Here is a 27,258-nt window from a genome sequence, read left to right on the forward strand (position 1 = left end):
TATGGCCACAGTGGAAACTTCAGCAATATTGTGAGGTAAGTTTTCTTTTTTTATTTTAACGCTGACAGGGAACCAAAGACAGGCAGTAGACGGCTTTGCAGAATTAGACAAGCAAATGTGTGTCTGCATGAAATTCAGCAGAACTGCATTGCAGTGGCCATTATCAGTTTTTTATTTTTATTTTGTTACCACAACCAGAGATTTGAAGTCTATGCAGTAGACAATGTAGCCATAATTGCTAAATGTTGGGTTCATAGGTATGTACTACACTAATGGCCCTGGAGCCTTTACAAGCCTAGCCGAAAAGAATTTTCCCTGACACCGTGCCACCCGATGTTAGTTCACAGTGCCTCTATCCAGTAAGGCAACTGGAGTGATCCCTGGGGTGAACTTTCTGTTACCCATCCACTCGTCGAGATTTCTCTTGAAGAGGGGCAGCGAGGTGCTCTGCTTGACATAAATGGGAAATTTATTCCAGAGTATGGGCAGTCTTTGGGAGATGAACTTGTCCCTCCTACATGTCCTGTTGATCGTGGTAGTGAGGTTGTGATCTCTGGAGTATGTAGCATGGGGGGACTGGTATTTAGGTGTAGGATTTCAAGTAGGGCTGGGTCGGACATGGCTTTGTAAGTCAAGCAGAGATCACCTCTGAGTAGACGATAAGAAACTAAGAACAGCTGAAGTTTCTTGAGTCTGTCCATGTAGGATATGTAATTAAGGCCTAGGATCCTTTTTGTGAGGTACTTTTGTGGCCTCTCCAGCTGTTGTAGGTGTCTGGTGAGGTACATTCCAAATGGGGGAGTTATATTCGATGACTGGTCTAATGAGGGATGAGTAGAGAGAGATGATGACCTCTTTCTTTCTGGATGTGAACCCTTTGGTTATAAGACATGCCACATAGGACTTTCTGACCACAGTGGCAACATGGTGGTCGAAGGTGAGGTGGCTGTTGACCTGAGTGCCCAGATCTCTTATGGCCCTTTCAATGTTTAGTGGGCTCTCATCGACATGGTAATTTGTGGGAACTGAGTTTTTTTCCAAAGGGAATGATCACACTTTTTTTTGGCGTTAAGCTTAAGGCCATGGTTCCACCAGTCATTGGTCTGAGAGAGGCCCTTTTGTGGGATGTCTGCATCACTTGGGGAGTTGATAATGACTCTCAGCTTCCAGTCATCAGTGAACCTGGTCAGCTAGAGTCCCTCTTAGTTGGCCTGGACTTCTGAGAAGTAGATGCCACACAGGAGAGGGCCCAGAACTGAGCCCTGTGGGACTTCACTCGTGACTGGTCAACAGTATGACTTGGGAGTCCACAACTTTCACTCTGTGGGTCCTGTCTGTGAGTCAATTTGCAATCCACCTAGTGATACAAGGACTGCTGCCTAGTTTGGTGAGTTTATCAATGATACTTGATTGGGGAATGGTATCAAAGGCCTTGGCCAGGTCGAGGTAGGGTGTAAGCATTACCTTACCTCAAAGAAGTCAACAAAGTTCAGCAGGCAGGATCTCCCCTTGATGAAACCAAACTGTGTGGGGTCAAGAGTTTGGACACTGCTTATATCTTTGTTGAGCAGTCCCATGATCATGCACTTCATAGCTTTGCATAACAGACTTGTTAGGCTAATGGGGTGGTAGTTCCCAGGGTCTGTAGTTGCTCCCCCTTTGTGGAGAGGGATGACTGCAGCAGTGCACCACTCATTAGGGACAAAGCCTGAGGAGAGGCTGTGAGTGAACAGAGCACACAGATGTGGTGCCAGGTCATTTTGTAGAACATGTAGAATGCAGCCAGAAATATTTAGCAGGTACCATGGACGCTGTATTCTTGGCTTTGGACAATACAGCTTTAAACCTGTGCTGCAGTAATGCTGGGTGCCTGGCATTCTCCCGGTATTGAGATTGGTCCTTTGGGGGGGTAAAGTTGGCACTGAATCTGTCGGCCAGTATGTTGGCAATATCTGTTGGCTCAGTATAGGAGGTACCACTGTGCAGTAACTCAAAGCAAATCTGGGTATTGCCATGGAGATTCTTGATATAACTAAAGAAGGCTTTGTGGTTCTCAACTTTTTGTTGAGGCTAAAAAGGGAATTTTTCCAGTCTTGGAACTTAACATTTTTCTGCAACAGTTTCTTCCTTCTGTTGTAGAGTTTATTAATGGCAGGGGACCACCAGACTGGCTTCCTTTTTTGGAGGAGAGCATCTTGATTCTGTTGGATATGGCTAGTTCCATGCATTTATGTACGTGTTTGTACAATGCAATGGTATATGATTCGGCAGTCATGCATCTATTTTCCATTGACATGGGTGCCGTGAAGCTAGCCACCTCTGTTTTTAGGAGTCCAAAGTCAGCTTTGGAGAAGTGTTTCATGGTGGATACCTTTGGGTGATGTGGGTGAGATGTGGATTTCCATGGTGATTAGTTTGTGGTCTAATCTAACCAGGGAGGAACTGACTAATGGTGTAGAGCAATGGTTGCCCATGTTAGTAATACCCAGGTCAAGGATGTTGCTTCCTCTAGTGGGGGTAAAAATGAGCTGGTCCAGGGCACTGGAATTGACGAATTCCAGAAACCATTGAGCCAGTGTATTGGTGCAGGAGTAGTTTTCCAAGCTGATGGAGGGGTAGTTGAAGTCACCTAGTATGAGAGTGTTGGGTTGGATCTTGATAGTTTCCACGGTGCTTAGGAATGTGAAGTGGGAGTCTTGGGACATGGTTGGGGACTTATAGCACGCTACAACCTGAATCGTCTTACCCAATGCTCGTTGTTCATAGGTTGGTACTAGGCTATCAGCCCTAGGGCCTATACAAGCCTAGCCATAACAATTCCCTGGCTATTTCTTCCCACAATATTTACTTCCCTGGACCCCTGTCTAGCAGGGTGACTGACATGTACCTGGAGTATCTCAGATGTGTTATGCTGGGCTACTAGTCTGGAGGTGTGCATATCCTTTATGAGTATGGAAACACCACTGCCTTTGAAGCTTCAGTCCATGTTCTGGAGCCAAAAGTTGTGAAATGAGTTATAGCCTCGTAGCACAGTGGTGCTTTCTGCTACTTTAAACCAGGTCTCCTTTACAGCACAAATGTCAATGTTCTCCATTTTGAGGAGTGCTTCGAGCGAGTGCATCTTGTGATTTAGTCTTCTAGCATTGAGCAGCATGACCCTCAGATTGCATTTATTTATAACTGTTACGGTGGCAATTTGGTCTTTGGAACACCACCTAAAAAACGGCACTACAGGGGTGGCAACAGCCTTACCCAGTACCCGGAAACCCAGGGGTGACAGACGCAGGTCATCTCTGACAAAGCATCGATGTCTGTCAATCATGTCATCTCAAGCAGACAGATACTGGGATCCCCTTAGAATGACACCAGAAACAGCCAATTGTTGAAGTCAATCATTTTCTGTTTGTACTGTGGTATCATTCTGGGCGATGGTAGGATCTGCTCAGGACTAGGGTCATACCTGCCTGGGCCACATAATCCAAGAGCTCCATCATGTCTCTTTTCATATAGTCCAGGGAGATGCATCTCAGGTCATTCACACCCACATGGACAATGACAGAGTCATACTTGTTGTGGAGTGAACTGAGTGCGTCTGTTGTGTCAGATTCTTGCACCTGACAGCTGACTGTTACCTTCTCCTTATTCAACCTAGTGAGTGGGACATCAATGTGCCTCACCATTGAGTCACCTATGATTATTGTATTCGCAAGCTGTTTTGCCTTACGTGCTTTTGGTTGAGGGGCACACTGTGTAGATGAGCTATGTGTCTTGTGGTTTGTGCTGTGTTGTGGTGGCCGAGTGCATTTCTGCCTTGGAGATCTCTGCTGTTTGGGTAAGATTTCTATAGACAGCCGCAGCGAAGGTGGGTGTGTGGTTTGTGTTTTTATGTGAGGGTTGTGATGGTGGGTGTTCTGGAGGGCTATGTGTTCCATGTGGTGTGGTGCAGATGTTGACCTCCTCCTCTTGACCAGCTATTCCGGGTCATGGCTGGAATGTGCATGGCTTCCAATTTGGAGTTGTAAGTGCATCTCTCACAAGTCTGTTGGGAGGTAAGACGAGAGGGTTTTCTGTGTAGATGAGACAGTTGCTACACTGCTTCAGAATGCCCAAGTTCACCAGGTTAATAGGAGAAAGCACAGGAAATTGACCTTTAGACATGCCAGGAGGGATGGTCATCATTACTAAGTACTGGAGCCGTTTCCTTATCAGACATCTACTGCTGATAGCACTTGTGTGAGCTACAATAAATGCTACAAAAAGCCTGAAGAAGTGCTAGGAGAATAAGCTAATTAAAGTGCAAGAGAAAAGAGAAAGTTTAAAGGGATAGAAAAAACTGCCCAAACGGCCAATAAACTACAATTTCAGAGCCAGAAATCACTCCTCTTATGGCCTATCTAGGCTACCTAGTGTTTATCACTACCACTGATAAAACTGGAAGAATTCCCTCTAACACAGAAGGGTCTGGGGAACTCAGAAACTTATAAAACAGTCTTATATCTGTATCTGGACTACTCTAGTAACAGGATAAGTGGAAAACAAGCTTAGAACTTTTTTTTTGCAGAAAAAAAACAGTTAATTTATAGCTGGAATACCTCAAAAAGGGTTTAAAACCGTGCAGCTGAAGCTCTGGATGCTGCAGACCTATATTTAGACTATGCTACTCAATTTTAAGGTTAAGAGCTCAGTAAGAAAAAACTCACAATGAAGCACATATTAATCACTTATAGTAAAAAAAAATAGAACTTGCAGTATGAAAAAAATACAGTTAAACAGCAACAAAAGAGCAGTAAAATGCAGTTAAACAGTAATGAATTGCAGTAGATAGTAATGAAATAAAGTTGAACAGTAGATTGCTTTGAAACAATAGCTCACAAATCACAACAGTATCAGACAGCACTAATAAAGTAGCGATTTAGTAGAATACCGTCATCAATTTAGTGAGACTACTAACAAGCAGTAATAAATATGTCAAACAGCAAAATGAAAAATGAAGTAAAAAGAGGTACAGGTTTTTTTTGTTTTTTTGTTTTTGTAGCCTGTTCAGTTGTAGCCTGGAAGTACATTACTAAGTACTGGAGCCGTTTCCTTATCAGACATCTACTGCTGATAGCACTTGTGTGAGCTACAATAAATGCTACAAAAAGCCTGAAGAAGTGCTAGGAGAATAAGCTAATTAAAGTGCAAGAGAAAAGAGAAAGTTTAAAGGGATAGAAAAAACTGCCCAAACGGCCAATAAACTACAATTTCAGAGCCAGAAATCACTCCTCTTATGGCCTATCTAGGCTACCTAGTGTTTATCACTACCACTGATAAAACTGGAAGAATTCCCTCTAACACAGAAGGGTCTGGGGAACTCAGACTTATAGCACGCTACAACCTGAATCGTCTTACCCAATGCTCGTTGTTCATAGGTTGGTACTAGGCTATCAGCCCTAGGGCCTATACAAGCCTAGCCATAACAATTCCCTGGCTATTTCTTCCCACAATATTTACTTCCCTGGACCCCTGTCTAGCAGGGTGACTGACATGTACCTGGAGTATCTCAGATGTGTTATGCTGGGCTACTAGTCTGGAGGTGTGCATATCCTTTATGAGTATGGAAACACCACTGCCTTTGAAGCTTCAGTCCATGTTCTGGAGCCAAAAGTTGTGAAATGAGTTATAGCCTCGTAGCACAGTGGTGCTTTCTGCTACTTTAAACCAGGTCTCCTTTACAGCACAAATGTCAATGTTCTCCATTTTGAGGAGTGCTTCGAGCGAGTGCATCTTGTGATTTAGTCTTCTAGCATTGAGCAGCATGACCCTCAGATTGCATTTATTTATAACTGTTACGGTGGCAATTTGGTCTTTGGAACACCACCTAAAAAACGGCACTACAGGGGTGGCAACAGCCTTACCCAGTACCCGGAAACCCAGGGGTGACAGACGCAGGTCATCTCTGACAAAGCATCGATGTCTGTCAATCATGTCATCTCAAGCAGACAGATACTGGGATCCCCTTAGAATGACACCAGAAACAGCCAATTGTTGAAGTCAATCATTTTCTGTTTGTACTGTGGTATCATTCTGGGCGATGGTAGGATCTGCTCAGGACTAGGGTCATACCTGCCTGGGCCACATAATCCAAGAGCTCCATCATGTCTCTTTTCATATAGTCCAGGGAGATGCATCTCAGGTCATTCGCACCCACATGGACAATGACAGAGTCATACTTGTTGTGGAGTGAACTGAGTGCGTCTGTTGTGTCAGATTCTTGCACCTGACAGCTGACTGTTACCTTCTCCTTATTCAACCTAGTGAGTGGGACATCAATGTGCCTCACCATTGAGTCACCTATGATTATTGTATTCGGCAAGCTGTTTTGCCTTACGTGCTTTTGGTTGAGGGGCACACTGTGTAGATGAGCTATGTGTCTTGTGGTTTGTGCTGTGTTGTGGTGGCCGAGTGCATTTCTGCCTTGGAGATCTCTGCTGTTTGGGTAAGATTTCTATAGACAGCCGCAGCGAAGGTGGGTGTGTGGTTTGTGTTTTTATGTGAGGGTTGTGATGGTGGGTGTTCTGGAGGGCTATGTGTTCCATGTGGTGTGGTGCAGATGTTGACCTCCTCCTCTTGACCAGCTATTCCGGGTCATGGCTGGAATGTGCATGGCTTCCAATTTGGAGTTGTAAGTGCATCTCTCACAAGTCTGTTGGGAGGTAAGACGAGAGGGTTTTCTGTGTAGATGAGACAGTTGCTACACTGCTTCAGAATGCCCAAGTTCACCAGGTTAATAGGAGAAAGCACAGGAAATTGACCTTTAGACATGCCAGGAGGGATGGTCATCATTACTAAGTACTGGAGCCGTTTCCTTATCAGACATCTACTGCTGATAGCACTTGTGTGAGCTACAATAAATGCTACAAAAAGCCTGAAGAAGTGCTAGGAGAATAAGCTAATTAAAGTGCAAGAGAAAAGAGAAAGTTTAAAGGGATAGAAAAAACTGCCCAAACGGCCAATAAACTACAATTTCAGAGCCAGAAATCACTCCTCTTATGGCCTATCTAGGCTACCTAGTGTTTATCACTACCACTGATAAAACTGGAAGAATTCCCTCTAACACAGAAGGGTCTGGGGAACTCAGAAACTTATAAAACAGTCTTGGATCTGTATCTGGACTACTCTAGTAACAGGATAAGTGGAAAACAAGCTTAGAACTTTTTTTTTGCAGAAAAAAAAACAGTTAATTTATAGCTGGAATACCTCAAAAAGGGTTTAAAACCGTGCAGCTGAAGCTCTGGATGCTGCAGACCTATATTTAGACTATGCTACTCAATTTTAAGGTTAAGAGCTCAGTAAGAAAAAACTCACAATGAAGCACATATTAATCACTTATAGTAAAAAAAAATAGAACTTGCAGTATGAAAAAAATACAGTTAAACAGCAACAAAAGAGCAGTAAAATGCAGTTAAACAGTAATGAATTGCAGTAGATAGTAATGAAATAAAGTTGAACAGTAGATTGCTTTGAAACAATAGCTCACAAATCACAACAGTATCAGACAGCACTAATAAAGTAGCGATTTAGTAGAATACCGTCATCAATTTAGTGAGACTACTAACAAGCAGTAATAAATATGTCAAACAGCAAAATGAAAAATGAAGTAAAAAGAGGTACAGGTTTTTTTTGTTTTTTTGTTTTTGTAGCCTGTTCAGTTGTAGCCTGGAAGTACAGGGATGCTTTCTGCCTCTTTAAACCAGGTCTCCATTACAGTACAGATGTTGACATTCTCCATTTTGAGGAAAGCTTCGAACAAGTGCATTTTGAGATTTAAACTTCTAGCACTGAGCAGCATGACCCTCAGATTGCATTTGTTTTTAGCAGTTATGGTGGAATTTTGGTCTTCGGAACACTGCCTAAAAAAGGCACTACCAGGAGTGGCAAAAGCCTTAGCCAGTAGCCAGAATCCCAGGGGAGACAGATGCAGGCCGTCTCTGGCAAAGCATTGAGGTATGTCGATCATGTCATCCTAGGCAGACAGATACTGGATCCCCTTAGAATGACACCAGAAATGTAGCCAATTGTTGAAGTCAATCATTTTCTGCTCGTACTGTGGTTTGCTTTCTGGGTGACGGTAGGATACTGCTCAGGGCTAGGGTCATACATGCCTGGGCCACATAATCTAAGAGTTCCATCACATCTCTTTTCATGTAGTCCAACGAAGTATGTCTCAGGTCATTCACACCCACATGGATGATGACAGAGTCATATTTGTACTTGTGGAGTGACCTGAGTGCATGTGTTATGTGGCGGATCCTGACACATGATAGACAACTGTCAACTTCTCCTTGCCCAGCCTAGTGAGTAGGACATCTGTGTGCCTTACAATTGAGTCTCCTATGATTAGTACATTGGGCAAAGTGTTTTGCCTTAAGGGCTTAGGTTGAGGGGCACACTGTGGTGGTGTGTGTGTTCTGAGGTTGTTGGTGTGTTCCGGTGGTCGACTGCATTTCTGTCTTGGGGGTCTCTGTTTGGGTACATTTTTATTGAGAGCCTCCACAAAGGTGGGTGTATGGTTTGTGTTTCTATGTGTGAGTTGTGATGGTTGATGTTTTGGAGGGCTGTGTGTTCCATGTAGTGAGCTGCAGGTGTTGACCTTCTCCTCTTGACCAGCTAGTTCGGTCTTGGCTGGAAAGTGCACTGCTTCCAATTTAGTGATACAACTGCATCTCTCACATGTATGAGTGCTGGGAGGTAAGAGGACAGGGTTGTGTGTGTATATGAGACAGTTGCTACACTATCTCAGAATGCCCGAGTGAACCAGGCTAGCAGGAGAAAGCACAGGAAATCGCCTTACAGTCATACCCAGAGGGGTGGTCATAACTAAAGTACTGGTGCTGTTAATGCATAAGAACAGCTAGTGCTGACAGCACCTAAGTGTGCTACAATAACTGCTACTAAAGCCTGTTAAAGTGCTAGTTTATTAAGCTAACTGAAGAGCAAGAAGTAAAGAACAAGCATGTTCTAAAAGAAAAATCTAAGAGCAGATTTTCTGGCCCCAGTAATAGTTTACTGCAGCTGAGCGCCACTGCGCTGTGTGCAAACCCGTACAAACACAGGCTTTTAAACCAGAAAGTTGAAAGGGATGGAAAATCTGCCCAAATGACCAATAAACTACAATTTCTGGGCCAGAAACCACTCCTCTTGCGGCAGATAGGCTACCTAGTGCTTACCACTCCGACTGATAAGCTAGAAGGCTTCCCTCCAACACAGGAAGGTCTGGGGGACTCAGAAACTTACAAAACAGTCCTGGATACAACAAATCTGTATCTGGACTACACTTGTTACAGGAAAGATGGGAAACAAGCTTAGGACTTCTTTTTTTTTTTTTTTTTTTGCAGAAAAGCAGCTAAAACAGTAATAACTTTAAATGCAGTGCAAGCTAGCACACTTGAGCATGTAGCAATATTAAAGCAAATACAGTTTAAATAAATGCAGTTTAAATTAAAAAGTGACAAAGCAAGTGCAGAAAGCAGTAAATTCAGAATGAAATCAAAATTACGACACAAAGTCTTAAAACAGTTTTAAACAGATAACAGAGCAAGGAGACTCTAGAGAATGCTTTTAACTGCAAACAAATCAGTTATGTGCTACACTCATTGGCAGGAAATCAGAAAGTACAGTTGTGTACACTTACCATAAATGCAGATGTTCGAGTCTATTCACTGTTGCAGTCAGCACATTTGGGTTATCTCTGCCAGGGTAGCCCTTGGCTGGCCCGAATACCAGAGACTTAGTATTTCTGCATCGGTTGCTGTCACTTGAGGACTGACGTCAGGTTGTCAGCAGTATAACGTAAGGCAGCCGATGCCATTACATCAGTTTTTCTTGCCCTAACCTGTCAGAAGCCTCCAAGTAGGAGGCCAGGGTCTGGTGGAAGAAACCCCACCAGTGGAAAATAAATACAAATAAGTCCCTTAAAAGGAAAGGAGAACAAGTTAGAATATAATATAAAAGGAGAAAGAAAAGAAAAAGGGGATGGAGGGGGGGCAGGACTGCAGCAGTGAATACATTCAAACATCTACATTTATGGTAAGTGTACACAACTGTACTATGACCTTCATGTTTCACTATTGCAGTCATCACATTTGAGTTGATTCCCAAAGCTGAGGAAAAGGGTGGAGGCAGTCAATAAAACTAGAGTCTGGCTAAAATGCCCTGCAAGACTGCAGAGGCAAACCCTGCCCTGGATTTGGAGAAGAGAGGCAGGTGGTAATGCTTGGTAAAAGTGTGAACAGATGTCCAGGTGGAAGCCTCCAGGATGTCCCTGGTGGGGACTCCACTGAGGAAAGCTGCAGAGGTGAATGCTGCTCTGGTGGAGTGTGTCCTGATCCCCTTGGGGGGAGGCTTTCATTGCTGTTTGTAGCAGAAATTGATGCAGTGTGCTACCCATTTGGAAATGGTTTGTTTGGAGATGGCTTTGCCTTCTGCACCTGCAGCAAAGCTAACCAGCAATTGATCAGACTTTCTGAAGGATTTAATCCTGTCTAGATTGAATCTGAGCTGTCTGTGCACATCTAGAGAGTGAAGAATCCTTTCCCCCTTGTTCTGGGGATTAGGAAAAAAGGTGGGAAAATGAATGGATTGGTTGAGAGCTACACTGGACACCACCTTGGGCATGAACGATGTGTTAATTCTTAGGGATACCCTGTCTGCATGAAAGATGATGAAGGGTTCCACAGCCATGAGTGCTTGAAGCTCAGAGACTCTTCTGGCTGAAGTGATGGCCAGAAGGAATGCTGTCTTCCAGAAGAGAAATTTTAGCTCTGAAGAAGAAACAGGTTCAAAAGGGGGCAGGGTGAGCTTTTCCAACACAAAGTTAAGGTCCCAAGCTGGAGTTGGTGCACTTACAGGTGGCCTCAAGTTGCTAGCCCCTCTTAGGAACTGTTTGATCAAGGGGTGCGATAAAAGGGGCTGCTCAGTGGGAAAATAAGCAGAAACAGCAAAGGCATGAATTTTTATAGAGGAGAAAGAGAGGCCACTGTATAGTAGGTCAGCTAAGTAATCCAGGATGAGAGGGAGAGAGGGCTGTGCCGTATTGGCTCTCAGCCTGGATCCAGGTGCAGAACCTTTTCCATTTATCAGCATAAGACTTTCTGGTGCTAGGACATCTGGCCTCACAGATAACATCCAGAACCTGTTTAATGAGGCTGGCAGATTGGTTTGGGCTTACGGAATAAGCCAAGCTGCCAAATTGAGTGTCTGCAATTGGGGATGCAAGAACTCCCCTTCCTTCTGGGTCAGGAGGTTTGGAATCTGAGGAAGATGCCATGGGGGTAGTGAGGAAAGGCTGTGCAGCAAGAGGTACCCAGTGCTGCTGGGGCCAGTCTGGAGCTATGAGACTGGTCCTTGGTTTTTCCTCCCTTATTCTGAGCAGTACCCTGGTGATGAGAGGTAGGGGAGGAAAGGCAAAGACCGATACATTGACCCAGGGGAAGGACAGGGCATTCACTTTCCAAGCCATGCAGTGATGCTACCTGGTGCAGAATTTGCTGAGCAGATGGTTGGTGTGGGAGGCAAAGAGGTCGACCTTCGGGGTTCCCCATTTCTGAGTTATTAGGACGATGGTACTTCTGTTGAGCTGCCACTCATGTGGGCCCAGAAGATTTCTGCTTAATTGGTCTGCCAGAGAGCACTGAGAGAGCCTGGTAGGACTTGTGCTAACAGGTGTAGTTGCATGGCAGAGGCTGTGTTCCAAAGGGTCATGGCCAGTTTACACAGAGGGTAGGAGTGAGTCCCTTCCTGCTTGTTGATGTACCACTTCATAGTGGTGTTGTCTGTTTTGATCAGGAGAGCCCCTGGAGAGAGAAGGGGCTTGAAAGCTATCAAGACAGGCTGTACAGCCATCATCTCTTTTTGAATGATGTGCAGAGGGATTTGCTGTGGGCTCCATTGGCCCTGCATGCACCTGCTGTCCAGGTGTGCACCCCAAAGCGTAGTCTGATACATCTGTGGTGAGGGTCTGGGCGGTAAGGGGTGGGGAGAAAGGCATTCCCTTGTTGTGGGAGCATGCTGTTGCCTACCATAGAAAATCTTTTCTGAGGCAAGGAATTATAGGTAGAAGAGTTTCCAGGTTTTGACAGTGCTGGCACCAAAGGTTCTTTAGGTACCACTGAAGTTTCATAATATGCAGTCTGGCATATGAAATGAGTAGTATGCAAGATGCCATGAAGCCCAGAGCTTGCAGGATCTTCCTTGCGGTTAGCTGGGGGCTTGTGGCTAGTTGAGCGTAGCCGTCTCTCAGGAAAATTTGTTTCTCTGGAGTAAGGTATGCCATCTGGGAAGCTGTGTCCAGACTTGCGCCCAGTAAGATTATCCTTTGGGTGGGCACCTGTTTGGATTTCTTTTTGTTGACCGTGTACCCTAGGGAGGCTAATAGGGCCTTTACAAAGGCCAGGTGCTTGAGCAGCTTCTCCTGGCTGTCTGCCTGAATAAGGCAGTTGTCTAACTATGGGTAAATCTGAATATTTCTTTGTCTGCAAAAGGCAATGGCTGGAGCCAGACATTTTGTGAAAACTCTGGGAATAGTAAATAAGTCAAAGGGAAGCGAGAGAACTGAAAGTGTTGAGATCCTGCCCTGAAGCGGAGATACTTCCTGCATGATTCCCTGATAGGAATGTGAAGGTAGGCCTCTTTTAAATCTAGGGTGGCTAGCTACGTGTTCTTGGACAGCATGGGTAGCAGCTGTCGGAGGGTGAGCATTTTGAATTTTGGGATCACCAGGAAGGTGTTTAGAATGGATAGATCAAGGATGGGGAGCCAGATGACCTCTTTTCTGGGCACCAGAAAAAGTCTGGAGTAGAAACCTTGGCCTATCTGTTCTGCAGGAACGTGCTCTACTGCCTTCATGGAGGAGCAGGGAAAGGATTTGCTTTTGAGCCTCTGCCCACTGTTTTGGTGGTAGATCTGGGAACCCTTTTGGGGTTGGAAGAGTGTGGAAGGAAAATATGCATTCCTGAGACACAATGTTCAGAACCCAGTGGTCCTTGGGTAATGGTAACACAGGTGCATGAGTGAAAGGAGAGTTTTCCTCCTAGGGGTATATGAAGGTGGGCAGAGGGAGGGGGTGGAGGAGATGAGTCATTATGAGTTTTTACCATAAGGGGTGGCTTAGAACTCCCTGGTTTTGAAGTGGAGGTAGTCCACTGCTTAGATCTCTGCATTCCCTGGGGCTGCTGTCTGGGTGGGGGGGGGGGGTCTGCTTCCACAGGGTCTAGGCTGGGCCGGTTTACTTGGAGCAGGAAATGACCAGTGTTTGGAGAGACAATGCCTGCTGAACCTAGGGGGCAGGACCTGCAAGAAACCCTTAACTGTTTGCATAGATTTTGCTTTTTCTTCCATCTTTTTTAAGACCTCTTCTGCCTTAGTGCCAAATAAGTTATCGTTGTGCAAGGGGGCATCCAACAATTTAGATCTGACATGATCTGGCAGGGGCTGTTCCTTAAGCCATGCACGCCTTCTAATGACAGATCCAGTGACTGCTGCCCTGCAAAAAGCTTCTAGGGCATCAAAACCACAGTGGAAGGTGTGTTTAGTTACTTGACTTGCAGAATGCATGAACTCTTGTAAATCTTTAGATTCTGGTCATGCAGGAAAGGAAGGCGTTTTTTAGTTTAAGGCATTTCAAGGTATGTTGCTGAAATTTCAGCATATGGAACTGACAATTTAGTGCCTTGATAGCAAGAGTAGCTGAGGTGTACACTTTCTTACCCCATCTGTCCAATGCTCGGGAATCCCTATCTGAGGTGGTGGAATTCTTAGTAGAGGTTGCTTTAATTCCTTTAGGCCCTTGAGAAATGACCTCAGGGTCAGCTGTAGGATTTTTAAAAATATATTTGTGTGAATCATGGACTCTATAGTACCTGTCTGGTTTTCTGGGAGCAGGAGGAAGGTCATCAGGAGTCAAGCTGGATACAAGGAAAAAATCCTCCACAACATCCAAGACTGGGGGGAATGGCCAAAGGTCTGTGTTGTAGAAGATCTAGGAATTCTCTGAATCTCTTTTTAGACTGAGGATAGTCCTGACTCTCCCACTGGAAATGCTCCCTTAAGGTACAGAGCATTTCCCCAAAGGAAAAATCCTCTGGGGGAGAGGCTGAAGGAATGGAATCCTCTGCATCAGAATCCTCATAAGTGGAGAGGGGTTGCATGTCTTAACATTCAGATTCATCAGATTCATCTGACTGCTGTTCAGACAAAACTACAGGGGACAGATCTATTTTCCTTTTGGAGGGGGTAGCTTGGCTTCCCCTGATCAGCATGATAAGGTCTTCTGCAATTTTAAGCATGAGAGACTGAGGCAAGGGAGCAGGTGCCTGAGTGTGTGTCGGATTTTTGGGTGTGGTTCATACCCGGGGCCTAAGAAACTCGGTAGTTTTAGAAAGAATGATAGTCACAAAAGAAGACGTCAGTTTGTGTTGAGATTCGGCAGTGCGAAGGACTTCCCTGGAAGCAGGTACCTGCTCAGTGGCTCTGGACCCATTCAAGGTTGAGACAACCGCAGGATCCTTAGTTGAAGAAGAGTTTTGCAGCATACCAGACTCCGAAAGGGTCTTGGTAGTGGCCTGCAAATCAGCAGAAGCGGGCATCAGGGGCTGCGAAAGTGCCTCACTGAAGACCGGAGAACTGACGACTAGCATAACAGAAGTGTTGTCGGTAGTTTTGGACCTGTGCAGTCTGTCTGTCTTTACCTTTACGTTTTTTTCAGAAGATCTGCTGTCGGATGGCTTACGAAGCCATATCGGAATTAGAGGACTGTAAGCGAAAAAATAGGTCTACAATAAGGGCCCAATGACGGACAGTTCTGGCATTGAACAAAGCACAGAAGCGACAATGGGAGATGTCGTGGTCTGGGCTTAAACAAGTGACACAGTAAGAGTGGAAGTCTTGGTGTGGTATTTGTTTTCCACAGGCGAGACAATTATTAACTTTTTCTGACATCAGTTAGTGCAAGAAAAAAGGATCCCCAATGGGGTACTTAGTTTTAGAAGACTTTAACTTCAATTTGGTAGACGAAAACTCAGGTAGTGGCCGACCGGCACTCATGCGAACTGCTTCTGCTTTGGGCTCCATGGCAAGAAAGATTGATGTAAAGGCATCGACTGCCTTACTTTATACTACTGATGACCTGGTGTCAGTCCCTCAAAGCGACAGCAACCGACGCAGAAATACTAAGTCTCTGCTATTCCGGCCAGCCAAGGGCTACCCTGGCAGGGATAACCCAAATGTGATGACTGCAACAGTGAAACATGAAGATCATCAAACAGATGCTTAACACATGGAGAAAATTTCCAGTTAATACTAGATTAGTTTATAGCAATAAAATACAGTAAAAAGTACGCAGCAGACAATAAAAAAAGTGCTACAAATGGCTAGAATAAGCAATAACTAGAAAAAATAAACAAAAAAAACAGGATACTTATTGCTATATATATATCACAGATCAGAGTTGTGGTCAGTACCCCCCCCTCCTCTGCTCAGCTCAGTGTGTGTATAGACAGAAATCCTCTCAAAGGTAGGGCTTAAATACCAGAAGGTACAACCTGAAACAACTTAAAAAAGCTCAGAAGAACCAATGAGTGCTTACTCCAAGCCCTAGACCAGCCAACCTTTACCAGCCAGTAGCCAAACAATAACAATTACTCTCACTAAAGTGAAGAAATGCTTCTGCTAAGCCAAGATGGCCTGGAACATGTGCCCAGAACAAACATTGCAAACAACCAGGCCCCAGAGACAGCAAACCTGAACAAGGTTGTGCTACAGCTACTAGCTACAGTATTTTAGGCAGAAAACACTACAGAAATGTTTATCACATCAGAAAAACAGCAGTGAGCCACTAAGTTAGAGTTTTAAACTGATACATTTGATTGCTTAATTGAGTGTATTTAACTGAAGGTGATTTTTTACTAGTTTGTACTCCTTGAAGGCTTTGCCAGAGCACTGGAGAGTGAATAGTCTGGTTCTTTGGTTCCTGCTTGTTATTTTATTTTACTTAGTAGTATTTTATTTTTGCAATTCTTTTTGATGGCTAGTGAACCTTCTTTCAACATACCTAGAATTCTCAGAGAAGATACTCTGGATAATACTCCGAGAACTTTGGATAATTTCATTGTGCATTCAGACACTGGTAGTGTTGTTCCAACGACTGGTGTTGGTGGAAAAGGTAACATTGCTTCTGGTTCCAGTAATTTCATGGATAAATTTGAACAAGAGAGAAGGAACAGAGTGGAGAATCCGTTTGCAGCAGTTGATGAATCTAATTCTTCTTCATCTTTACAGGGTGAGTCAGGAGCTCTTTTGGATAAACTTGAACATTTGCTACATAAAGAGACTGTAACGTACTTTAATATGTTAGGTCTAAATAGATATATAGACCTTGACATTACACATAGGGGGTTGAGAGCCTTCAAAACCCCCTCCATCCTTTTTGATATGTCCGATGAAGTGGAAGTGAACTTTTCTAAAAAGTGGTTAGCTGCTGTACATCATTGTGCTGTAGAATGGATTTCCATTCTGCTAAAATGGGATTGTATCACACAAAACAAACTGAGGGGTGAGATTAAAATTACATACAATAATGTGGTTAAGTTGCTGGCTCCTGGGCACTTGGAGAGACAGTTATCGGGTATCAATCAAAGACTAGAAAACTACGAGAAATAAACAGAAAAGCACCAAATTAGAGAGAGACTTGAAAGATTATGAGGGAGGTTGTGCTTTTTATGGTATAAACAAGGATCGTTTTAACCGTAAAAATGTCTCTGGTTCCTTAAAGAAATCTCACTCACCTTCAAGGGGCGTGTCATTTGCGTCAGAAGTTTCTAGCATCTCTATTGAAGGAGAAGAATAGTTTCCACATTTGCCAGTGGCCCAAAACACCTCGAAATTTAATAATGACTTTCGGAAAGGGAATAATAAACAAGAAGAGGGTATAATGACCATACGAAAGGGAGATTCCAGTCGGAAGCTAGCAACAGTCGAGACAGCGCAAGAAACTACAAGAAAAGTAAATGGTACTAAATTAACTTTGAACTCTACAGTGCATAACATTTTCGGTGCATCTTTGTTGGATACTCAAGTTTAAGTGCTGAATTATGGCTTAAAATATATACCAACAGTGATGCCTCACCTTTATTAGTGTGTGATGTATTCAGGTTATGTCGAAAATTGCATTTAGTGTTTTTTTTGTTTTGTTTTTTTTTTTGCTAAGAGGAATGAAAATGTTTTGTTTAATGAATATTTAAATGATAGCAATGAGGAAAGATTTTATTCCTGTTTGAGTGATGCATACAGTTTAATACTAGTAAAATAGAGTTTAAGAATTTTATTCCACCATATCAACATGAAGCAATTAAACATTTTTCACATATGTTGAATTTTGCTATACAAGATGATTATAATAGTTTTATGCAGAATAAAAATTATGTGAAATATAATTTAAGTGCTCAAGAATGGAAAGAAATGCAACTGCTAGCTAGAAATGAGGAAATAGTAACTAAACCCTCTGATAAAGGGGGTAAAATAGTTATTATAAATGTTGAACAGTATTTTAATATGTGTATGTTACATCTGAATGATCAACACACACAAAAAAGTTGCAGAAATAAGCATCAAAAAGCTATTGAGAACTTCGAGCTACTTATTCAAAAGGGTGTGAGACTAAAATATTTTTCTCATGCTGATATGGAAAGGAAATTTACTCCACATGACAGTGAGTTAGCTTTTTTCTACTGCCTGCCTAAAATTCATAAAAATAGTGCCAACCCTCCAGGGTAGGCCTATAGTTTCTGCACAGAAGTACTTTTTTTTAATCTAAAATTGGTTTATTTTTACATGAATTTGTTACTTTATATGGTGAAGTTGCCCTGTTATATTAGAGATAGCTCGGATTTTTTAATGAAACTATCAGGACTTCAGTGGTCCAATGAAATGTTTTTTATTAGTGTTGAAGTTGTTAGTCGCTACAGAAGTACTCAAAGGCAATTTGAACTAGAAGCTGTTAAATATTTTATAGGTGAAAGTCCTAAATCATACTATATTATGGAACTATTAGACCTTTGCTTGAGTAATAGTTTTTTTATGTTTAATGATCAAGTTTATAAGCAAATAAAGGATGTGATACATGTGCACTGGCCCAGCGATCAAGGAGCCTCAATCTTCACCACTAACACCAGTGAGGGGCACCCACATAGGGGAGGACAACAAATACACACGCAGTAAAGTACACTTTCCCTTAACAGCACACAGAAATCACAGTCAGTCTGGGGCTGGTTTCTCCCCTTCCCTTCAGATCCCCAATAAGACTCCATACTGGCACAGCTATAGGGTCCAGATCTCAGCCTAGTGGTCAAGCTAACCCCCAGTACCCTCTCTGCCCAACCAGTGCTTCATGTCCCAGCCCAAGTAGCTGACACACACACACACTTTAAGATATGAGTTATATACAAACACACAGACACTCATGGGGAAGGCTGGCACAGGTTCTCTAGCTATGCCCCTTCCTGCCAGGCTGTAAGTTGGTAATCACCACCACCAACCACTAATATCAGCTACTAATAAGGCCCTTATCAAAGGGTATTCAATTACTGTGCAATATTATTATCCAAATGTTAAGTGTGACGAACAGCAAGGCATGTTTGTAGTGGCTTGGACAGTATCACTATATACATGCAATGTACGCTAGAGCTTAAATTATCTCTACATAAAACAGCCACAGTTGAAAGATTTAAAAATATTTAATAATAAATAATAAAAACACAAGACAATACTTCTTCCTACACAGTGCTAGTCAAGAGTTCAGAGATTACAGGACAGGAAAATGCTTAAAATAATGCAGTAGAATACTTCTGACATCAATACAGAAAATAACTAGTCTAATCTTCCTATTTCCTAGCTATATCTAAGAGCAAACACAGTTCTAAAATAAACTTACATATAGAGCAAGGTAGTGCTGGTGATGTTGGATGTTCTGAAGACAAATGCAAAATGCACCGAGTCTCTCTGTCCTTAACGTGATAACAGTACTACTGACTCATTTCCGATTACATCATTTTTTTCTCTGGTTCCCAGGCTAACAGAAACTCAGAATTTAGCAGCCCTTTTGATCTTGCATCTGGTCAGGAAGCAAAGACATTATATATGCAAAATCTAGCAATTAAATAGTCTCAAAACAAAAGAAAGAATCTGCTGGTGCAGGCACCACGGCTCCGAGCCCCCGAGATCAAAAACAGTCATAAAATGCTTGACTTATCGTCTTTCTTACAGCAGAGTGCACGGTTGTTACATTTTTGCAGTTCAACATCCAATACAGTCTTTTCACATTTAAGAGAACAAGCCTGTGGCTTATATTAATATTTACAAATGACAGAATTATCTACAAAAGTCTATCTAGCTAGGCTGGCAGCCTTCACATATCCACCCCCCCCCCCCCCCCGGAGAACTCAAGCTAGTTTTTCATGCGACCCTTGAGAAACATTGCTTGAGAGGGTTAGGTCTATCCAAGTATACCTTACCCCATTCCCTGTCTTGAGAGCCCATCTGAATTGGCATTGCTACTCCCACTGCGGTGCTGCACTGACATCTCATATGCTTGCAACCCTAGGTTCCACACTTGGCGTTTTGCTGGCTGGCTCTGTTTAACCATGTTAGGGGATTGTGATCTGTCACTAGAGTGAACTTCCATACAGATAAGACTGAAGTTTCTGCAGTGCCCACACTATGGCTAAACATTCCTTTTCTACAGCTGTGTAGCACTCCTCCCTGGGTTGGTGCCTAGGACTGAAATAAATCACTGGGTGCTCTTCTCCCTCTGAAGAAATCTGGCTAAGTACAGCTCCCATCCCATGGTTGGAAGCCTCCACCTGCACAACAAATTCTTTGCTGTAATCTGGACTGGCTAAAACAAGGGGTCCTCCCAAAGCTCCTTTAAGTTTTTGGAATACCTGCTCACATGCTGTGGTCCATACTACCTTATCTGGCCTGTTCTTCCTTGTCAGGTCTGTGAGGGGAGAATTTATGGTACTAACTGGGGATGAACTTTATGTAGTACCCTGCTGTCCCTAAGAATGCCCTCACTTGCTTTTTGGTAACAGGTGCAGGCCGTGCCTAAATGGCTTTCACTTTGGCAGGTTCTGGCCCAATCTTACCACTCCCCACTCCATGTCCCAGGTAGGAGACCTCTGCCATACCTACCTGACATTTGCTCGGCTTAATGGTCAACCCTGCCCTCGGCAGTCGGCCCAGCAGCTCCCTGACATGCTGAAGGTATGATTGCCAGGAATGGCTGTAGATGGCAATAGCATTTAGGTAAGCAAGGGCAAACCCTCCTGCTAGGATATGCTCTACCAGCCTCTGGAAAGTCACTGGGGCATGTTTCATCCCAAAGGTCATTTTTGTGAACTCATACAAGCCAAAAGGATTCACAAAGGCTGACCTCTTTCTAGCACTGGGAGTCAAGGGCATCTGCCAGTAACCTTTGGTAAGATCAATGGTGGTAAGATACTTAGTCCCACCCAGCTGCTCTAGAGCCTCATCTGTCCTAGGCATGGGGTAAGCATCTGACCCTGTGTGATGATTTAAGTTCCTGTAGTCCACACAGAACCTGGTGCTGCCATCCTCCTTTGGAACCAGCACCACTGAGGAGGCCCAGGGTCTGTTGGACTCTTGAATTACCCCTAGTTCCAACATCTCCTTTATCTCCTCCCTTAGAGCCTGTTTAACTCTCTCAGGCACCCTATAAAGGGCCTGCCTAATAGGATTTTGGGGTCCTGTATCCACCTGGTGCTGCACCAGGTGGGTGCACCCTGGTTTCCCAGTGAACATGTCCCCAAACTCCTGTAACACTGCTTGGATTTCTTGAACCTGGGTTAGGAGATAGATGCTGAGACATTGCTACCCCTTCCACTGAGGTGTCAGTCCGAGCCTCACAGAGGAGATCAGTCACCAGATTTCCCTCAGACTCCTCCAGCAACCCACTGCAAACACTCAGCACAAGGGCCTCCCTATCATGGTAAGGTTTCATCATGTTAACAGGGTACAATTTGTACCCCTGCCTTCTGCCTATTAGTTCTACCATGTAGTTAACATCATTTTCCTTTCTTATCACCTTGTAGAGTCCCTCCCAAGCTGCTTGCAGCTTGTTGGGTCTGACAGGAATGAAAACCATTACCTGCTACCCTACAGCATACTCTCTAGCTTGAGCATTCCTGTCATACCATACATTTTTTTGTTACTGGGCTTCTGCCACATTCTCCTGGGCCAAGCCCATGAGTTCCCTGAGCCTTGTCCTGAGGTTTAAGACATATGCCACAACAGAATCCATGTGAGATTCACACTCACCTTCCCACTCATCACAAATTAAACCTGTAGATTCCTGGGGAACCTCTCTTTAATCAAACAACAGATGGGACAAATATTTGTCCCACTCTCTCTTAAACTGGTCTGCAAATGCACGTAGCATGGACTTGAGTGCAGAATTTAACCTCTCAACAAGATCATTTAGTCAGGGGATGGTAGGAGGTGGTCTTTAGGTGCTTCACCCCAGAGTACTTCCACAAACAAGCCAGCAGGTCTGACAAACTGGCACCTCTGTCAGTCAGTATTTCTTTTGAGAAAGCTATCCTGCTGAAAATTTCTAACAAAGCATTTGCCCACCTTTTCTGCCTTAATGGAGGGCAAAGTCACTGACTCTGGGTATCTTGTAGCATAACCTACTACCACTAAGATATACTTTTTCCTTGTGGAACTTGGGGTACTCAGAGGCCCCACAATATCCATAGCTATCCTCTGAAATGGCTCCTCAATCACAGGGAAAGGCATCAAAGGAGCTCTCACCTTGTCTCCTGCCTTGCCTACCTTTTGGCACTGCTCACAGTTCCTGCAGTACCCTGTTATATCTCTGGAAATTCCATGCCAATAAAAGTTCTGCATAATAACTCTCTTTGTACGTTTTATGCCCATATGACCTGCAAAGGAAATATCATGGGCTATGGCTAGAAGCACCAAATGGCAGGCTCTAGGCACTACCAATTGCTGTACCCTCTCACCTTCTAGCCCTCCCTCAGGGATCTACTCTCTATACAGTAACCCTTTGTTCCAGTATACAGATCCCCCCCCCCTTCCCTTGAGACTCTGGTGCTACACTAGCTACCTGCCTCAGGCCTTGCAATGTATGGTCTGAGAGCTGAGCCTGTCTCATCTCTCTCTTTGTAATCCTTCCCAGATCCCCTTCCACAGAAAGTCTGGCATCCTCTGACAGCAGTGCCTCACTATCAGCCTGGGTACTACTACTCACCTCTACCCTTGCAGTCCCTTTGTCCAAGGGAACATCAGTACCCACAAGCAGCTGTAGCTCACCTTCAGTCTCACTGCTACCGGGTAGCTCTCTCCCTGAAGTAACCACCTCATCAGTCCTGGCTGCAGGTATGCGGTCTGTCTGGGTCTCCCCCAGGCTATCAGACCGGCATGCTTCTCTCCTAGTCTGACTGCGTGCAATTGCAGAAACACATGGTACTGCCTCATCAAAATCCTTCCCTATCAGGACATCTGCAGGATGGTAGTTCGGTACCCTTTGTCTCAAGACAACCTACTACTGGCATTTTGTCTTTCCCACTCACTGGCTCTCTTACCTTTTGTTCCCTACCTTGCCTCTGTGAACATCTGTATTGCAACATGGCCCCATTGGTTGCATTCAAAACATTTAACCCTAGGTCCTGGACGTGTACCTGGACTAGTGTCTTCCCCGGCTACTGGCAGATTCTGTTGGGGCAGTCTGGCCTGCCCACCATGGGTTCCTTTAGATCCATGAGCAGTACTTCGGTTCCCTTTCCTCTGCAGGAATGCCCTGCTTGCTAGATATAGGTCTTCCTTCTTCCCCAACTCATCTGAAGTAGCACATCATCTATCAGCTAACCAGATCCTCATGTCCTCAGGCAAAGTGCTAAGGGCTTGAACCCTCACCAAAAGGTCTGCCAGCCCTTCAAAAGTGGTAACCTGACATCCACTCAGCCACCTATGAAAATAAATGCTCAGTTCAGCAACATATTCACATACACTTTCATCTGCCTTGTGTCTATGCTCACAAAACTTTTTACTATAAGTTTCAGGTGTTAGCTTAAAGAATTCTAACAAGCGATTCTTAATGGCAGTATAATCAAAAAAGTCAGTGTCAGACATTTTGGACAAAACAGTTACAGCTTTACCATGGAGTAAGGGGGTCAGGAACCATACCCAGAGCATTTGGTTAACCTCATACTGTTTACATACCCTCTCAAACATATGAATGAAACTATCAAAATTATCCTGCGGAAGAAATTTACTGACCTTTTGTGCTTCTGGGGTCCAGCTACTCCCTTCCCCATTACCTCCATGACTCTGGCGAAGAGTCAGCATCTCCTTTTCATGCTGCCTCTGCCACTCCTTTTCCACAGCTTCCATTTCCAAATGCCTGTCCTCCAACTCAAGTCTCTTTAGCTCCAGATGGATTTTTAAGTCCTCTGCACAAAGGTTGAGCTATTCATTCCCTGAGTGTTGTACATCTCCATGGCCAGTCTGATTGTCCTCCTGGTTGCTGTTTTCTGGTGCAGCTGTGACCAAAGCTGCAATCATGTTTGCCTTAGTCAGGTTTCCATGTACCAGTCCTTTAGCCTGGCACATATCAGCCAACTGGCTCCTTGTCAGCTTTCCATACTCCTCTGCTGACATGCTTGCCCGCTCTCCCTGACTAACTAAGCTCACAAAAGAAATAAAAACAATTGTGATCTGAACTCTAAATATGCACTGTGTGGCTGATTTAGAGTAAAAAACACCTTCAGTGATCACTGCACACAAGCTACAGGAATTCACTATCCACACCACTACAAGCCAATTAATATTTGGTGTGGATATCCCACCACTGCCAAACAATTAATATGTGTCGCCCGTGCACTGACACAGCAATCAAGGAGCCTCAATTCTCACCACTAACACCAGTGAGGGGCGTCCACATAGGGGAGGATAACAAATACACACACAGTAAAGTACAATTTCCCTTAAGAGCACACAGAGATCACAGTCAGCCTGGGGCTGGTTTCTCCCTTTCTCTCCAGATCCCAATAAGACTCCCCCACTGGCACAGCTATAGGGTGCAGATCTCAGCCTAGTGGTCAAGCTAAACCTCTGCACCCTCTCTGTCCAACCAGTGCTTCATGTCCCTGCCCAAGTAGCTGACACACACACACACTACGATATGAGTTATATACAAACACACAGACACTCCTGGGGAAGGCTGGCACAGGTTCTCCAGCTATGCTCCTTCCTGCCAGGCTATAAGGTAGTAATTACCGCCACCAACCACAAATATCAGCTACTAATAAGGCCCTTATTAAAGGGTGTCCAATTATTACTGTGCAATATTATTATCCAAATGGTAAGTGTGATGAACAGCAAGGCTTATCTGAAGTGGCTTGGACAGTATCACTATATACATGCAGTGTACTCTAGAGCTTAAATTATCTCAACATAAAAAAGCCACGGTTGAAAGGTTTAAAAATATTTAATAATAAAAAACACAAGACAATACTTCTTACTACAGAGTGCTAGTCAAGAGTTCAGAGATCACAGGAAAATGCTTACAATAATGCAGTAGAGTACTTCTGACATCAATACAGAAAAGAACTACTCTAATCTTCATATTTCCTAGCTATATCTAAGAGCAAACACAGTTCTAAAATAAACTTACATATAGAGCAAGACTGAGCTGGTGATGTTGGATGTACTGAAGACAAATGCAAAATGCTCAGAGTCTCTCTGTCCTTAAATTGATAACACAGTACTACGGACTCATTTCCGATTACATCATTTTTTTCTCTGGTTCCCAGGCTAACAGAAACTCTAGAATTTAGCAGCCCTTTTGATCTTGCACCTGGTCAGGAAGCTACAGCAATTAAAGACATTATATATGTAAAATCAAGCAATTAACTAGTCTCAAAATAAAAGAAAGAATCTGCTGGTCCAGACACCATGGCTCTGAGCCCTGAGATCAAAACAGTCATAAAATGCTTGACTTATCAGCTTTCTTACAGCAAAGTGCACTGTTGTTGCATTTTTGCAGTTCAACAATCCAATACAGTCTTTTCACATTTAAGGGAACAAGCCTGTAGCTTATATTAATATTTACAAATGACAGAATTGTCTACAAAATTCTATCTAGCTAGGCTGGCAGCCTTCACACATCTTCACACAGGGCACAGAGTTTTTGCCCCCATGTATGCCAATTTGATGATGGGGCTATACGAATTAGAATATTTATATCACAATACCTTCTTTAAGGAAAATGTAAAGTATTTTAGATTTATGTATGCCAATTTGATGATGGGGCTATACGAATTAGAATATTTATATCACAATACCTTCTTTAAGGAAAATGTAAAGTATTTTAGATTTATTCACGATCTGATTTTTATTTGTAAAGGAGGTTGGAGTGAAATTGATAAGTTGTTGCGGAACTGCAAAATAATAGATTTAAACTTTTTGATGGCCTCCAGGTAAAGCAGTAACATTACATTTTTGGATTTAAATCTAATTTTGGAGGAAAATAATGTTTTTCTAACATCAGTACATAGAAAATTTGAAGGCGGCAACACGTATTTAGAGGGGACCAGTTGCCATCCAATACATACTACAACTTCACTTCCTTATGGAGAGTATCTAGAATTCAGAAGATTGTGCAATAATGATAGTGACTTCTATAGGGAAATGGATATAATGTATGCTATCGTTTACATCTAGAGGTTATAATAGTCATTCAATACAGGTGGCAATAGAGAAGGTTATAGCTGATTCTTCTGAAAATGATAATTATGAGTGTGTTAGTAAATTATACTATAAGGCAGGTTAGAAAAATAATGATGGAAGACAAATATATTTTTGTCTCAACATATATTCAGTACGATTTTGACTAATTTGGTGAAATATTATTGGAAATATCTATTAAAATCAGCAGATCTAGCAATGTTAACTTCTCCCCATTTAGGTATTTCCTTTAGAAAAGTCGAAATTTAAAGAACATCTTGGTGCATATCTATTTTAAATTTCCCATTTGTGTTACAAATGGTAATAATGTAAATATGAAGGGCACATATTCTTGTGGCCATTGTAACATATGTAATTATGTAGTTAGAACTTTTACACATATAAATGGCCAAGGTTTACTATCGTAATGAAAGCTATACTTGTGAGACTGAGGGCATAGTATATGCCTTACAATGTCCTTCTGGTCTTGTACACATAGGGGAAAGTAAAAGGAAATTTAAAGTAAGGCTCCAAAAACATGTAAGGAATATTATTAAACAAGAGAAGAGAGTCCTATGGTTAAACATTTTATGTTATTTCATAATTCAAACCCTGACGGCTTAAAAGCCACTATATTAGAAAAAGTTTCAGTTGGCTTTTACCCTGAATATTTGAATAAAAGGAAGTTATTATATAAAGAAAGCATTTTCATTTTAAAATACAATACTTTGTCTTGTTTGGGCCTTAATCTAGAATGTAACTGGAGGTTATTAATTTAATATGTAATTGAAAGATTGTTTATAATTAAGTGTATTTAACTGAAGGTGAATTTTTACTAGTTTGTACTCCTTGAAGGCTTTGCCGAAGTGCTGGAGAGTGAATTAAGTCTGGTTCTTTGGTTCCTGCTTATTGTTGTTAAACTGATAAAGAAGCAAGGAGACTCTAGAGAATGCTTTTAACTGCAAACATATCAGTTATATGATACACTCCTTAGCAGGAAATCAGAACAAACAAACAGATGCTTAACAGCTACTATTTTAGACAGAAAACACTACAGAAATGATTATCACAGCAGAAAAACAGCAGTGAGCCACTAAATGAAAGTTTTAAACAGATTAAGGAGACTCTACAGAATGCTTTTAACTGCAAACAAATCAGTTATATGCTCCTTGGAAGTAAACCAGAACAAACAGATGCTTAACAAATTTAGAAAATTTCCAGTTAATACCAGATTAGTTCACAGTAATAAAATACAGTAAAAAGTATGCAGCAAACAATAAAAAAGTGCTATAAATGGCTAGAATAAGCAACAACTAGCAAATATGAAAATGACTGACCCTGCTGTCATGATCAAGTTAAATGAGTACTAATCTGGCTTTACAAAACAACTGTGCATTTAAGTAAAGCAAGTTGGAATGCTCTACTGTAACTTGTTATATCATAAGCAGCCATCTGAGG

General features: G+C 42.9%; 1 protein-coding gene across 6 annotated transcripts in view; it reads right to left on the bottom strand.

The window, feature by feature from the left end:
• Positions 1-27,258, bottom strand: part of PHF21B (PHD finger protein 21B) — a 2,393,713-nt gene that overhangs the window by 711,232 nt on the left and 1,655,223 nt on the right. The gene's annotated exons all lie outside the window — the stretch shown is intronic.

Source organism: Protopterus annectens, chromosome 11.part0 (genome assembly GCF_019279795.1).
Source record: "Protopterus annectens isolate FY-2018-M chromosome 11.part0, PAN1.0, whole genome shotgun sequence".
Classification (NCBI taxonomy): domain Eukaryota; kingdom Metazoa; phylum Chordata; order Ceratodontiformes; family Protopteridae; genus Protopterus; species Protopterus annectens.